Below are 16,171 nucleotides of genomic sequence, written 5' to 3'. Positions count from 1 at the left end.
GGCAACCCTGGTTATATAAATAAAACCACTATGAGGTTGCTCTTTTAAGTAGTTACTAAAGAAAAAGCTGAAATCTTTGCAGAGCCTTTTTCAGTTCATTTCTTTCACAGCTTTAGTACCGTTTGATCACGAATTAATTGTGAGTTTCTAGATATAGGTGCCTGAATATCATTTCCCAAATATATTAAGAATAAACAAAACAAGATAACAGTTCGCTTCATACTAAGGGGACATTGACCCCTAAGGTTTTGTATTCTCCGAGAGAGTATCGAGGTTCCTACATATGAGGCTAAGGTATCTTTAGCTTTGCATTGCATTATGCAAACGTCAGATTAGTTACAGACACTTACTGATTATATAGGTAGACAGAACTTTCATTATTAGTTCAAATATTACTTACTAACGACTACACATACACACTATCTACAAAACTATATAAACAACAGTGTTACAGTTCTGTTTTCTGTTCAAATGTAAATTTGAAGAGAATCTGGACACAAAGTGGTCATTTTCTCATGAAAAATCATTCTCAAGCGAATCCTTTTAAATCGCTGGTTATTTCACGAGGAAGCAAATGGCCCACACAATGTCAAAGACGCTTGAAAAGCGCATGTTTTTGAGTGATAAGTTCTAAGAATCAAACGAATGTTTATATTATTAACTTTATCATAATAAAAAAAAAATATACATTACTATTATTTTTATTTAAGTCCTACTCTTTGAAAAAAAACGGCTGTTTTCTGTTTTTACCAAAAAAACAGAACAGAAACAGGCCTCCTGTTTTTTCCTTATCTGTTCTGTTTCTTAAAAACCCTGTTTTTTTTTGTTTCTTAAAAAAAAAAAAAAAAAAAAACAGAACAGAACAGTGCTCATTCTTAATCGCAACTGATAAATCTACTTTTTTCGAAATTTAAATATTATCGTGCACTTCTTCAGTGATGCCAATTCACGAAGATTTTAGGCGAGACAAAACGCAAGCGAAGGGGGCAAAATTCATTTCTTTAAATACAAATACAAAAAAAAACATTTTCTGATGAAAATACCCCCCCAAAAAAGGAATTTGAAAGAATCTGGGAAAAGGGGCAAATTTGGAATTTTTTTATGAAAATCCCAAGAAAGGCATTTTCAATGAAAAAATCCCAGAAAAGGCACTTTTCAAAAAATAGAGAGGAGCAAAACAATCGAGGGAAATACTTCCACCGCCCCATCTGACACCCTCGCCCTTCTTCATCAAATTTTTAAGAAAATCCTTGTTATTGACCCCCCCTCTTCAACAAAAAAAAATCCTGCAAATATGCCTGTCCCACATTTCAAAAAAGAAAAAAAAAGAAAAGAGCACTTATTTTATCAGGGATATCATAAAAAATAAAGCAAATTACGTAATATAATTTATTTATACAAAACCATCCTCTCACAGCCACAAAAACTGTAAAAGTAAATTGAAAGTCACAACAAAATAATTTCAGGCGCAAGTAAAAATGCATTCTACTTTACACATGAATAATAAAAGTGCCATAAAGCAATTACACGACAAAACGCAAAATGAATGGCACAGAAGGCACACTTTTTTATCAAGCAAAAACAAAATAAGACAAAGCCAGACTTTTACCATAGCTTTATACTATCGGCTCTTTATTCCAAAACGGTTAAGCAAATTGAGCGATAGTTAATAACAAAATTTCTTAAAAAACCTGGTTCTTTGACTTTTTTCTTTAATAATGTTAGACGATGATTTTGACGAAGAAAATATCCCGGAATATAGGTACCATTCGAAATTAGCCATATATTTAGGGGCACTTTCGTCAAAGCGACAATAACTCCCTCCTCCCCTAGGATCTTCAAATGTTTTTGTCCTAGCCTTCATTTCCGCGAATTGACGCCACTGGTAACTTCAATAAATGTTTCAATTTTCTGGCTAAAATCTATAGAATTTTCTAAATCTTTTTTCATTGAATTCTCAATACCTTTTTTGAAAGAAATTTCAAATCTTTTTTTTGTATTGGTTCGTCACTTTTTAAAAGCTTGGCGTGTCATCGAGGAATGAAAAAACAAAACTTTGAAACCAACTAAACAATGTCAAATTCCAAAGCGCTTTCACATCGTTAAAAGAAGTTATGCTAATAAGATGAGCTAGGATATTTGTTGGAAATATGGCTAGCTTAGAAGTGTGTTACTTTAACAAAACTATCAAATTATGTTTTACACTCAAAAGCATAAATACTTATTGTAAAAACAATGTGAATGTATATAGGTCTTATTTGTAATATCATTAAATATGATTAATTTTCCTAAAATAAAATGTTATCTCTTATGTTTTTCAAGTAATAAATATCAGAAGTAGGTTAGCCACTTGCCAATTCAGGAAACTTCATTTCTTTAGCTGCTAGTTTAAGATCACATGAATAACATCTACTTAAAGCCAAAATTAGTTGAGAAACATATGTACTAACAACACAACTAAATGCAAACATACTGATTCCTAACGGTCAGCAGAAGAGAAGCAACAGATTTTGAACAATTAGTTAAATGATTCTTTATCAACACAGGTGTTCGAAAATTGTGGAGCATAGTTTTGAGAACTAAAAAACCCTTCACTAAGAGGTCCAGGGCTATTTACATTTAGCATTGTTTTTTGCAGCTCCTTTTTCTTCATCACTTGTGAGAAATTATCGAGTAGTCAAAAGAATTTAGTAGTCAGTCTCACTAACGGATCCAGTTTTATCATTGAGACGGAGCCAACTCAATTATTTTGAAACCCCTTGACTGGTGGTACCATGCAGGCCCACCAACACTACCCTGACCCCCCAATTTTGTCACAAAAAGTTAGGCATGTTCTCCTTTATTTAACTTAGAGCCAAATATTTTGATAATGACGCAAAGATTTTAAATCTCTATGACTGAAAGACCAAACTCATACCACAGCCTTACCGAAGCCCCCATTCAAAGATTCAAACAATGAAGAAAATTAAATTAAAATCAAAGTAAAGTAAAGTAATACCAAATTTAATCAAAAATCAATCTGCAAAAATTATACTTGATACAATATTATTAGTAACTGGTTTAATTTTTCGATTTATTAGGGTTGACTTCAATTCTTGACCACTTAAGATATCTGGTTTTTAATTCTAATTTCACCTTGATTATTTTATTTTACTTAATTTTAACTAAACAGATTATTCTGTTTACTATTTTACTATATGTAAAACCAATTATTAATTTAAATGTTAGAAATATATATTAATATGTTGTTAATCTATGAAAAAAGGTAATATTCCAAATAAAAAAGTAAAAAGAAGCCACTAATGAGATATATAGAAAGAAAATTCTGAAAACACATAAAAAAGAGGTTAAACAGAGCGAAGCTTTAAACTGCTTTCATGTTTCGCTTTCCAAAAATATCCATTAAATCATTTGACATGTAATAAGGTCGATCTTCACTTCCGTCGTCATTTTCGTCATTCGTCGTCAGTCGTCATTCTATATATATAAAAAAATAAAATATTATTAGTATTTTATAAGATTAGATATATAAACTATCCATTCTAATCTTGTTCTAATCTCAATCTCGGGTTTATTCCTCACTGACCATATTCGAGCTCAGAAACAGGACGCGAAGTAATTTCTATTTTATTGTTAACTAATACCGAATTACTACCTGTTTTTACCAAAAAAGCCTGTCAGACGACAGGCTGGTACTTCATACACTCTTTTACTAGGATCGTAGAAAATTTTTCAGCCCCTTTCCCAATACAAATAGTTGATAGCCCCCCCCCCACCCCCTCCCCCCAAACCAACCGAAAATGTCAAAACTGAAAGCAAAAATACTACTACTAACAATAACTCACTGCAGCACCAAGCCGCATGAGGCTAACGAAGCTAAACATGCTCCTCCTCTATGCTAATCTATTCAAGGCCTTCCTCTTTACACCCCCCCACCCCACCCACGGAAGACATGCTTTCCGTTCAGCCCTAGACGGTTGGCCGAAAAGAACTATCTTCTGCAATTTGTCATCCTTTATTCACAGAACGTGCCCTAGCCATCTCAACTTTTTTCTCATTATAGCCCTAGAAAGCGGAATTGAACCATACTTTTCGTAGAGCAAAACTAGGAGCATTCGTATGAACTAAAATATATTTGCAATATTTTAAGACTATATAGAAGTTGATAAAAAAAGATTCTACATTCTCTCTACAATCCCCCATGCTATATTTCATTTGCTTGTTTTATACTCAAAATACCCCCAATTCCTGAATTGCAGCCCCTATTGCATAAAATATAATTGAAACTTCAATAAGAGAACTCTGGGATAATAAAACTTTAATGAGAGATTTCAAATACGATTATCGAGAAAATGAACAAGGCGATCCTTATAATTTGTAATTTGACTAACACAGCGCATTGTAATTAAAACTAAATATTAAAAAAACTGGAATAAAAAGGATTAGGTATCAATTGGACATTCCTAAGAGATAACAAATTTAAACGAAAATTCCTAACTTGTTTCTTCTAAAAATATAAACGGCGATTCTTAACAAAAAAAATACGGCAGGACATCCAATAGATTGAAGATCAAGGAAGGCGCAAGTACTCTAGCTCTACTAACACACAGAGATTATCAGTTTCCTAGGTGAACCGGGACTAAAAAATACAAAGCAAGGAAAACTTAAGCAATCAGGGACATTTGCAATTTAATACCTTGAAGAAGAAAAGAAGGTTGTACATGGCTGCGAAAAGCCAACGGCATAATAAAAAAAACATTTGGAAGGTAAAATGGTATTTGCTTATAAAAATTATACAACGAAAAAAAAAAAATGCGGCACACACCGTGCCACCGACGGACACAATTGGAGGGTCTATTCAATAGCAGAGGATTCAACGTTTTCTCCTATTTTTATTCTTATCAAACTTAACATTAAAATCCAGTTGTCACCGAATTTTGAGTACCGATATAAATCTAATGCCTCAATTAACTACTACCAAGGTTTGGTTGTTTCCTTGGAACATTTGAGTAGCTAAATTTATAGATTAAGATCGATACGTCCAGGTAGAGCATTTAGTAAGGCATGTTACCCAAAGTCTTCTTAAGCTGACAACCATAAGTTAGAACGGATGAAGGAGCAAACCTCACATCTCCCTCTCTGTGTATCTAGTCCTCAGAGGAGGGCAACCTTATAGGTGATAAAATAACTCCTTGTGGGCAAGATCTTTCTAGTTCACATATTACATTATTATCGTAGAAAACAACACGATTCAATAAATAACTATGAATTAATTTCAAGATGCCATTTGGACAAACTTTATCATAAAGTTAATTAGTTATACCCGGATGCCAAGCATTGTCGAAAGGCCTTTTCATGTCAAAAAATAAAACTAAAGTAAACAAATTTCGCTTCTTATTATTTTCAACTAAAGTTACTATATTATCAATGGCATCTACTTTGGTTTAACCATTTCAAAAACCAAATTACAGAGAAGAAATCCACTCACACTCAAGACTCACATTATTCAATTTATAAATAATAATGCGTTCAAAAATTTTACCTAAGCTAGACAATAGTGTAATAGGGCGATAAGACTTCAGGCTAACATCATTTTTATTTTCTTTCTTAAGGTAAGGTAAAGAATACGGCATTGGACTTTAGAGTCCCTATTGGCGGTGCTTATCTCCGTTTATTGGCCCATCAACCAAGAGGCGCAATGGGGGGCCTCGTTACCTTCCACAGGTTTCTCCAGGTACCCATTTAGAGCTGGGTTGACTCTGACTGAGCTTACAAAGTCACGCCACTGACCCCTGTCCCAAACCAAGTAGTTGAATACACTAGGATTCGAACCCTCGCCTTAATGACAATATATTAGCTACTTTCCATGCTTTTGGGAAATAAGACAATTTATTTAAATATGCATTAATTATATTTAAAAAGGTGAAAGAAAATATGTTAGAATTTTTTCAAATTACCAAGTTTAAAACAATATCAGGCCAAGGTGCTTTCATTGTTTTCATGGATTTGATCGCATCTTTTAATTCATCTACATTAATCTGGTCTAAACCTACAATTCCTTCACTTAATATATTTGCAACATCATTTCTCACTTTAATATAAACACGATTATCATGCAATAGAATATCTTTCCAGAATAATTTATTAAATAGTCCATTATCAAACTCTCCATGAAAAACAAAAAAAAAGTAACATATAAAACAGAAGAAAAAAGACATTAAACATGATACAACAATCAAAAAGGCCGCAAGACACCATGGTAAGGATCAGAATCCTAGACATTAGATCAGGGTCTTAAATAGGATAGTATTAACTTATAACTGAGCATATAACATCAATCACTAAAAGGATTCTTTGTGAAGTGAAAAAAGAACTTATTGAAGTTTCGATTTATGAGGGTTTGTAAAGAGGCGACAAAATGGTGTTAAATCTAGGTTATATTGGGGTGCAACAGAGTTAAAAGCCTCGAAAGAAGAAGATAGTTGAACATAGCCTATTTGTGACAAAAGAAGATATACTAATTCGATATACCATTTCAGCAAATAGGAGTGGTTGCATATGCTTTTTCGAGGTGTCGATGGGGAGACCAAAGTAAGTTAATAAGATCAATCAGCTGGATCGTGCTGAAATCAAGAAAAAAATTCTTCTGGTGGAGCGTACCTCCTATGGGAAAAATCCAACTTAGGAGTTTTCAATACTAAAAACAAGTCCAAGTCTAGCAAACTTAGATTATAGCGACGCAAAAACCTTGCTATGAACTAAATAGTGTAACTAAGATTTTGAATGCGACTTCTAGTTTGTTGGTCTGCTCACTATATAGTCCCAAATATTTGCACCAATTCGGCTGTAACTTGGGTAGCACAATATCGGAGAAACAGACACGAGGGAGTTACAAGATATCCCCCTTTGAATGGATTAGTGGCTTTTAATTATAAATGGCTTGACACATATATTTATTATCGCTAACAAATTCAGTTTTATTCCTGTATACAAGGATTAATTCTGCTAGCTCAACTAGAAAATAACTAAACCACAAAGTGAAAGAGGCCAACAGTTATGCACGCTCTTTCTCTATCCCAATCTATTCAAAGCTCCTCTTTGTAACCACTCATTTTCTCCGTAACTTCCAATTTCCCTCAAAGCTTCCCTTGCGACATCCTATCACCCAATTCGGGGCCAAACTGTTCTTCGTTTAGCCCTAGATGGTTGGCCAACAAGGAAGGTCTTTCGCAATCTGTCATCCTTCATCCGTAGAATGTGTCCCAACCGATTCAACCTTTCTTTCATTATAGTCCATGAAAGCGGGATTGGACAGCATTTGTCGCACATTTTATTGCTTGAGATGCGGTCAGTGATTCAGGTAACTAAAACAATATGTTTTAAAACGTACGGCAATTTCTCTGGAAAACACATAGCAAACTCTCCTTCGTTTTTTGGAGCGCCGTCTAGGCTTAGAAGGTTGGCTAAAAAGGACAATCTTCGGCAATCTATCATCCTTCATTCACAGAACGTAAATTAGCCACCTCAACATTTCTGTCATTATAGCCTTAGAAAGAGGGATTGAACTACACTTTTCGTACAGCCCACTGTTTGAAATACGTTCAGTCAGCCGAGTTCCCGAAACAATTCATAGGGAATTTATCTGGAAAACATAAAGCAAATTTTCATTTGTTTTTCGGATCGCACATACTTCAGAACATTATTTGACCACTACCATCACTGTAACTTCCTTTATTTCTAATTTTGTTTTGCTCACTTATGTTCCTTACCATCTTTTAGCACCTTGCTTACTTTTAACATCTTCACCACTCCCACCATCTTTACTAATAATGCTACCAAGATACTTTTAAGACCCCACTGGCTATACATGACGTATGAAACCAAAAGAGGAAAGGAAATAATGAAAAATAAAATAGATGAGAAAACGAGGATTTTGTCAGCCAGTGGACAAATATGAATACGAAGAACAAGCAAATATTTTGACAAGGATCTCCGCCAAGTCATCTTAAGTGCTATAAAAAAAAAAAAAAAAAAAAAAAAAAAAAAAAAAAAAAAACTTCCGAAGTGAATCTAAAGAGCAAAATAGACACTGAATAAAAAAAAAAAACAGCCGGTAATAAATGAAAGAAAAACCACCAGTTGGATTGAAGAAGTATCCGTTGCCTGGCAAGACACTTCACAATTCTGCAACTTCGGTATTCATTAGGTAGGGTAACAGGTTGTCTTAAATTAGACTCGGCGAAAATATTGATCGAGTGTTTTGAAATGAAGTTGTTATAAATTGGGCAGAAGGAAATATCTCCGATGTCTATATTTAGACATCGGAGATGTCTTAGACATAATTTTTTTTTTATAAACTTAAAGCAGATAGAGTATCCTATCAAGATGATGGTATCCAGACGGGGGAGGGGGGGGCATAGGAAGTTATTATATTTAAGTGAGAGTACCTTGTTTTTTTTTTACTGAAAGCAGGGATGGCAAAAAGTTATTTTCTTAAATTAAAGTGGAGACAGTATTCTATCAAGGTGGTATCCAGAGGGGGGGGGGCGGGGGGCAGATATTATATTTAAATGATAATATGTCAAATTTGTTTATTTTTTGAAGCAGGGATGCCAAAAAATTAATTATTTTTTTTTAATTTAAAGCAGAGGAGGTACCCTATCAAGGTGCATGGTATCCAGGGGGGGGGGCGAGGGAATTATTATATTTAAATGATAATATCTTGAATTTTATTTAATGAAAGCAGGGATGCCAAAATATTATATTTTTTTTAATTTAAAGCAGAGACAGTATCCTATCAAGATGGTATCTAGAGGTAGGGAGTTATTATATTTAAGTGATAGTACCTTGATTTTTTTTTTATTGAAAGCAGGGATGCCAAAAAGCTATTTTTTAATTTAAAGTAGAGACGGTATCCTATCAAGACGGTATCCAGAGGTGTGGGGCATAGGGAATTATTATATTTAAGTGATAGTACTTTTATTCATTTTATTTTATTTTTTTATTGAAAGCAGGGATGCCAAAAAGTTATTTCTTTTAATTTAAAGCAGACGGTATCCTATCAAGGTGGTGTCCAGAGGGGGTAGGGAATTATTATATTCAAATAATAATATCTTGAATTTTCTTATTGAAAGCAGCCTAAGTCCACACAAAGTGAATAAGTTGATTTTTATTCGTGACAATTGTAGCCAGATCCCGCAGTTAGAATAGACTTCCAAGTTTGACTGAAGGATTTTTTTTCGACCAGTTGACCCCTAGATTTTTTGTCCCACTTCACTATTTTGAAAAATACCTTTTTTTACACATACTAATATTTGGACTTTCATTAGTATACCAGCTTACCCGTCACGCGTTGCCACGATCTTAAAAGAAAGGAAATTCAATGAGAATACCCCAAAGGAAAATTTCTTAACGTTGACTGTCTTAGCTAAAAGTTTTTAGCCTCATAATGTTTTCGTTTTAGTTTAATTATAATTGAGAAACATATTCGAATCATACAAGATTACGTTGAACTGCTATGCATGCTCTTCGAAAAGCTGTTCAATTTTCTTATATCTTCCATTATATAATTTCATTTAAAATCGACCAAGCTAATTGGTTGAGACTGACACATTGATTGGAAATTAACTTCCATTTTCCTCAGGGACATCATTTGGGAGGGGCATTTTCGCCTCCAATAATGTGGAGAAAAATCTATCATATAGACCATGCTACTTGAATTTCCGGATCTTGACCCCTCTTACCCCCCCCCCCCCCAATGAAAATGCTGTAGATTCGCTCCTGATTTTCCTTCCAGTACTGAGGTGGGTCATCCACATTTCGTCATTGGGAACTGATGCTTGATTATTTTTTAAGGTGACATTTTAAGTTATCCTATTCAAAATGATTATAAATTATTGTGGAAAAAATTGGCAGGACAGGTTGATGTGCTTTACATATATTTCTGCTTGCAATTGTATGTTCTTTTGTGTATTGTAACTATTGTTTTATGTTTTATGTATAGTATATTTCGACAGTTGGATAATGTTTTGAAACATGAATCAACACATGTAAATTAAAGGAGGAAGAAGTCAAGCAAAAATAATCCGTACAACATCTTTGTCCAACCCATATGATAATTTAAAAGTTAACAAGATTTTCGTGACTTATGCTTGATGTATTTTTTTTAATTGTTATTAAAACCCTTTTTAATACAAGGAAGGCTTTTTAGGAATCTAAAAGAGCGAAAAAAAACGATCAATATCAAAGTCACCCATTTCAACTGTTTTAAAGGTGACAAAGCAGATATTGGCAAAGGGCATTATGAAAAAATTAAGCTTCTAAGTTCAAACTTATATTCAAAGTTTTTACCCAGATAACTGACAAATTTTGTGATACGGTATTTGAAGTTTTGCATGCATTAATGCTCGATGAAAAAAACTACTAATTTTGATAATTATTTATGTTAAGAATACATAGCTAAAATATACTTCAACTATTATACAGGGGCTCTGAAACGCCACAGCCATTTCGTTTCTACCAGATTTATATTTCTATTGATAATTAACAAAGAAGAACAGTTTCCAGCCAGCGACTTGTGAAGTTTTGAACTCATGAATAGGCTCGAATCTGTTGCAAATTTAAGCTGTGAGTTGAGAAAGACTGATGAAAACTTTAATGTTTGCGGACAACATTGATCGCACCGGCGGCGCGCCGCCGACATCCTACCAGCGGCGCGGCGCACTTATTAGCCCCGCCGCCGCCGCTCTTCCCGCATCGGGGTGGCGCCAGGGTCTATCTATATTTATAGCCAAATTTCTGTTTATATATTTATTGATCTTAATTACCTCTGTAAAAGATTGCGGTAGGTTATTTACGGTAGATATTAAAGTAAGAACCAAATGTGTAGGATTTTCAAAGATATGCAGGACCTTGGCTCGAAAGAAACAAGAAGACAGGAAGAAACACGAGAAAAAGAAATAAGAGAAAAAGATAGCAACCAATTAAACACGGAAATATCCAACCTTGGTCGATGTTGGGCAACAGCCATTAGAGGAAGAAAAACAGCTAAAAGCATAGCATTGTAAGTTTCGAATCTAGCCGAGCTTGGCAAAACCATCTCTTTTGGTGTGAAGTAAATGTTGGCAGCACCAATCTTTCTAACCATAGATACGGCGTATTTTGCCATTTCAAGCTTGACCTAGAACACAATAGAGAAACTGCAATGTCAATAATGATATAATGCTAAATAACAAAATACATACTCCCACGGCTCCGTAGTCTGGAATGTAGAAAGAAATTCATGGTTTTTGTTTTAAAAGGAACATCATGATGCTGAACTACAACCTCCTAAGCTAAAAATTGACATCTTTTAATTTGGAATGAAATCTGAGGGTATTCTTTTTTAATATTATAATATGGCGGTCATCAAGCTGAAGTAGATTAGAAGAGGCGGTTAGAAGATATAAAACAGCCAGTCTCAAAAATGAAAATAAAGAGCAAAGAGAAGGGCGGTTAGCAGATATGCAAAAACGAGAATTCGTTGTTGAAAATGAAGTGCAAAGACAAGGGCAGTTAGAAGATGTGCGAAAACGAGAATTTGAGCGATTCAAAAATAAAAATAAAGAGCAAAGACACATATCACTAGAAGACAAGCGACGCCGAGAATCTTAGCAAGTCAAAAAGGAAAATGAAGAGCAAAGACACGTGGAAAGATATAATATATATATATATATATATATATATATATATATATATATATATATATATATATATACATATATATATATATAATATATATACATACATATATATATATATACATATATATATATATATATATATATATATATAATATATATATATATATATACGGGCCCCGACACTCGGCACGCGGTAGGCTTCTATATATCGATTCTCACTGTCGCTTGTCTTCTAAACACACACAATTTGAGCCTTTTCTTGATGTCATGACGTCCAAATCAACCTTAAATTAGAAGTGTTGCCTTTGTAAAATTACATTTTTTTTTTGTGGAACTTCTAACTTTTTCCTCTGCTTGTCTTTTGTCATTGTGACAGACATATCGCCGAACCTTTGTTTCTTTCAATTATTCAGGTGATGGGACAAAAACTTATTTTTCTTCCAACGATTTACTCAGTCCATATATTTGATTTTCAAAAGTAAGGCAGGTATTGATGACCTTATCCATGTTAAATTCCAAAACCCAATCATCATCGTTATCATTTTCAATTTGTTTGGTTACACCTCGGCTTATCTTTCGTCATTATGAAATACATATCGCCAAACCTTTGTTTATTTAACAAAGGTATGGGGCACGCGCCAGGCTTCTATAAATAGATTTTCACTGTCGTTTGTCTTCTAAACACAGACAATTTGAGTCTTTCCTTGATCTCATGACGTCCAAATGGACCTCGGCTAACCTTTTGTCATTATGAAATACATATCACCGAACCTTTGTTTTTTTTTAACAAAGGTATGATAGGCATTGACGACCCTATCCATGTCAGAACCCCAAATCCAATCATCATCGCTATCATTTTCAATTTTGACACGTTTCGATTGTCACTGTCCGGGTTAAGTTTCATTAAGTCCTTGCTCTTTATTTTGATTTTTGACTCCCTCACTTGTTTGGCGGTGTGTGTCTTCTAACCGCGTGTCTTTGCTCTTCGTTGTCATTTTTGATACGTTTTTGGATTTTGATTACTTCAGACAATTTAGCAATGGCCTTTGCTTTAGCTGTCCGTCTTGGTGTTGTCGCAATTGATAGTCCAGGCTGTCGAATTTCACATCTTATCACGTTTGATAGTTCAGGTGTTGGTTCCAAAGAATCATAATTTATACGTAGTAACTTCAACTGCAAATTTTCGTTTTTTGGGTCGTCCAACAAACATTATATTATATAATGTTGCGACGTTGTTGTGCTATTTCTTATATGATGCCATATATGATGTCATCAAAAATGCTGGTATGATGTACTAACATAGTACCTGACGTCATTTGCAAAAACAAAAATTAAGGCTCATAACAATTCTACTTAGACTTCTGACCTATCTAGATCGTTTTTTTTTTTATGCGAGGATATCCAAAGATACCAATTTTCCTGAAAAATATGGAGCCGTTTTCGAGAACATCAATACAAACATACATAAATAAATACAAAATTATTGCTCATATATATACATATATATATATATATATATATATATATATATATATATATATATATATATAAAACTTTTTTTCTGCTTGTTGTTCCTGTTTATAATGGAAATGCAGTGTGGTCTACGTCGCAACTTACTTTAGACCTGAAAACTATAGGCTTTGAAAGACAGCACACTTGAACCTAATGGAAGTTCGGATATATTTACGCACGGAAGATAGTAAACAACTGAAAAAACATCTTTATTCTCAATGTTTATCTAAAAAACAACTTCTATTCCAAGTTTTCTTCCATACTAGAAGACATATACTCAAGTGAGCAGGTCACTATGGTCAGCATTATATAATTAGTGATTACAATCATAAAAAAAAACATATAAAAGAAGAAGTGCAAGAATAGGGTTTATTATTTCAACAAAATACTGGATTAAAAAAAAATAGATTTTTGGAGAATGCTCTGACGATATTAAGCTGGATATAAAAACTTGAAACTAGGCTGGATATAAAAGCTGGAATCTGTTTCGTCAAAAAAGCTTTCTTCCATCATCCCTATCCCCTAAAAGGATATCTTGTTTCTGTGGCCTCATGGTGGCACAAAGGTGGAACTTTTACAAGTTTGCCTAATTAAGACCGAGACTGTCTACAGCGCTAAAGGGTGACATCAAGGAATGGCAACTCTCGAACAAATCATAGCCAATGAAAACACACTGCATTCGCACTGTATTTTGATTAGAGGATTGGCTTTGTATTCAAGATCCTGGCGTTAATCCATGGCTAATTGGAAAAAAGCCAAGACAGATAGTCTGAGTGAGAGGTAAATCTGTCATAAGCCTTTTCTAGGATTGTATAAAAATGATGTCATTTCACTTGTTGAGAGATAAGTCTATCATCCATCGATCCATACATCCATTCTAGGGCAAAACTAAGTCATAGAACTAGGCGATGAATGTTCGGATTGATTTTAGGTTGAGTAATGACGAACAATGGCGACCGAACATGTATGCAAATAGGCGATTCAATTTGCTTGGTCTCACAGGGCCAAGCAAACACAGGGCCAGGGCCTGCTCATAGTGAGCAGGTCACTATGTTCAGCATTATATAATTAATGATGACAATCATAAAGAAAAAAAACATATAAGAGAAGAAGTGCAAAAATAGGGTTTATCATTTCAACAAAAATACTGAATTAAAAGCATGTATTTTTGGAGAATGCTCTGGTGATATTAGGCTGGATATAAAAGCTTGAAACTACTCCATCGCTCTGAGATGGTTAAGGATCTCTGTTTTGTCAAAATAGTTCTTTTCCATCATCCCTATCACCGAAAAGGATATTCTGTTTGTGTGCAAGCCATGGCCAATTGACAGGCCATAGTCTGAGTGAGATGTAAATCTGTCATTAGCCTTTCTTAGAATTGTATAAAAATACTGTCATTTCACTTGTTGAGAGATAAGTCTATTATCCATACTAGGGCAGAACTGAGGTAGATAGTCATAGAAATAGGCGATAAATGATTGGATTGATTTTGGGGTGACTAATGACGAAAAATGTCGATCGAACTTGTATGCAAATAGGCGATTAAATTTGCTTGGACTCACAGGCAAACAAGTAATCTAAGCCTATTAGTAGCCTAATAGGCTTGGCCGCTTGTAGTCTCAGGAAGAATACCACGTTATAGGATTGAAACATGACTGATAAGTCCCCTAGACTCGCTGGCGAACGGAGAGACGTATAGTTTTCCAAGTGTTTGGTTAAACGGCGAGAAATTCGGTGGGCATTTTTGGGCCAAAAAACATCTTCTTAAAGCTACGTTACGTTTCATAGACTGCCTCCCAAAAGTCATATAATATTTGTAGGCATGAATATATTATGAGTCGTAGACAATAGCCTTGTGATTACTTGTGCATTATTTGATTTTTCTGTACAAGACCATCACCAAATGTGGAAAACCATGTTCTGACTAAGATGGACCAATGATTGCAAAAAGCGTGCGTTTAAATTGGATGTTCCCTGGACTTCTCGTTTTAGGGAAGAATGTTAGAAACTCAGCTAGGAATATTAGTGAACCTGCTTCATTTTCAGTAGAACCGAGGGGCTTGTACAAGAATTGAGAGATAAATCATAAGAAAATATAAGAAATTTAAGGGAGGTGGAGAAAGCATTAAAATATGAATTAAAAAATTTTGAGGTAGAGGCCCTGAATAAATTGCTGCTAATCTGAAATACAGCCAGATGGAATAACAGTAAAATATTTTTTTTAGGCATGTTAAAAAATTGAGAGAGAACAGTCCATATGTATTTGTCCATTTGTCCCAGGGAAGATACGAACAGGACCATCTTTAGTGATGAAGAAACAGGTAAAGAAAGATTGTCAGAATATTTTGAGCATGGGGCAGACTGTCTTAAAGTTACAGAAAAATATATAGAAAAGAACAATAAAAAATGTGTGGTGCTTTGGAAGTGAAGCAAGTATCAGTTTGAGAGAACGAATTAGCGAGACTAAGGAGAAAGTTAAAGAGAGTTGGAAGTTCTTGGGAGTGTGTGATGAGGGAGGTTTTGAATATCTCAGAAATTATTAAAGTGGTCTCAGAAATTATTTAGGGTTTGAATATATTGGGATGGAGGACGGCGTATGTAGTTAGGTTGATGTCTGTTGGCTTGGTGCTGAGAAAGTTTAAACATATTTTTTTTTAGCAAAAACTTAAATGATACAAGTCAAAGACAAAAACAGACAACACCACCAAGCCTGATAATTCTGAGCCAAAGATCAGAGTTTATTGAGGGATGATTGTATAACTCTTGCCTCACCTTCAAGAGAACGACCGATGGTGACTTGTTGTCTCCCACCCTTACAGAGGTCCGGCGGAAGCTAGCCCCAAACGATTTTGGGGAGTTGTCCTTGCTTCATTCGTGTAATGTGACCTTAGTATCGCCCACCTGAAAAGTTGGACTTGAAAGATTATTTGAGGTTTTTTGTGATCCAACCTTGATATTGGGTACTTTATCTGCCTAAG

General features: G+C 34.4%; 2 long non-coding RNA genes across 2 annotated transcripts in view; both read right to left on the bottom strand.

The window, feature by feature from the left end:
* The window catches only part of LOC148955470 (uncharacterized), a 40,996-nt gene extending 24,956 nt beyond the window's left edge, over positions 1 to 16,040 (bottom strand). The window contains exons 1-2 of the long non-coding RNA XR_016143084.1: positions 15,966 to 16,040; positions 11,004 to 11,179 (exon numbers count right to left, since the gene is read on the bottom strand). This is a non-coding gene — a long non-coding RNA (uncharacterized LOC148955470). The remainder of the gene's footprint in view (positions 1 to 11,003; positions 11,180 to 15,965) is intronic.
* The window catches only part of LOC148955468 (uncharacterized), a 257,094-nt gene that overhangs the window by 151,834 nt on the left and 89,089 nt on the right, over positions 1 to 16,171 (bottom strand). The gene's annotated exons all lie outside the window — the stretch shown is intronic.

The sequence above is a fragment of the Artemia sp. Qi Xiang Cuo genome, chromosome 2 (assembly GCF_049724085.1).
Source record: "Artemia sp. Qi Xiang Cuo chromosome 2, ASM4972408v1, whole genome shotgun sequence".
Taxonomy (NCBI): domain Eukaryota; kingdom Metazoa; phylum Arthropoda; class Branchiopoda; order Anostraca; family Artemiidae; genus Artemia; species Artemia sp. Qi Xiang Cuo.
The sequence above is the reverse complement of the archived record's forward strand: the minus strand, read 5'-3'. Positions and strand labels throughout refer to the sequence as shown.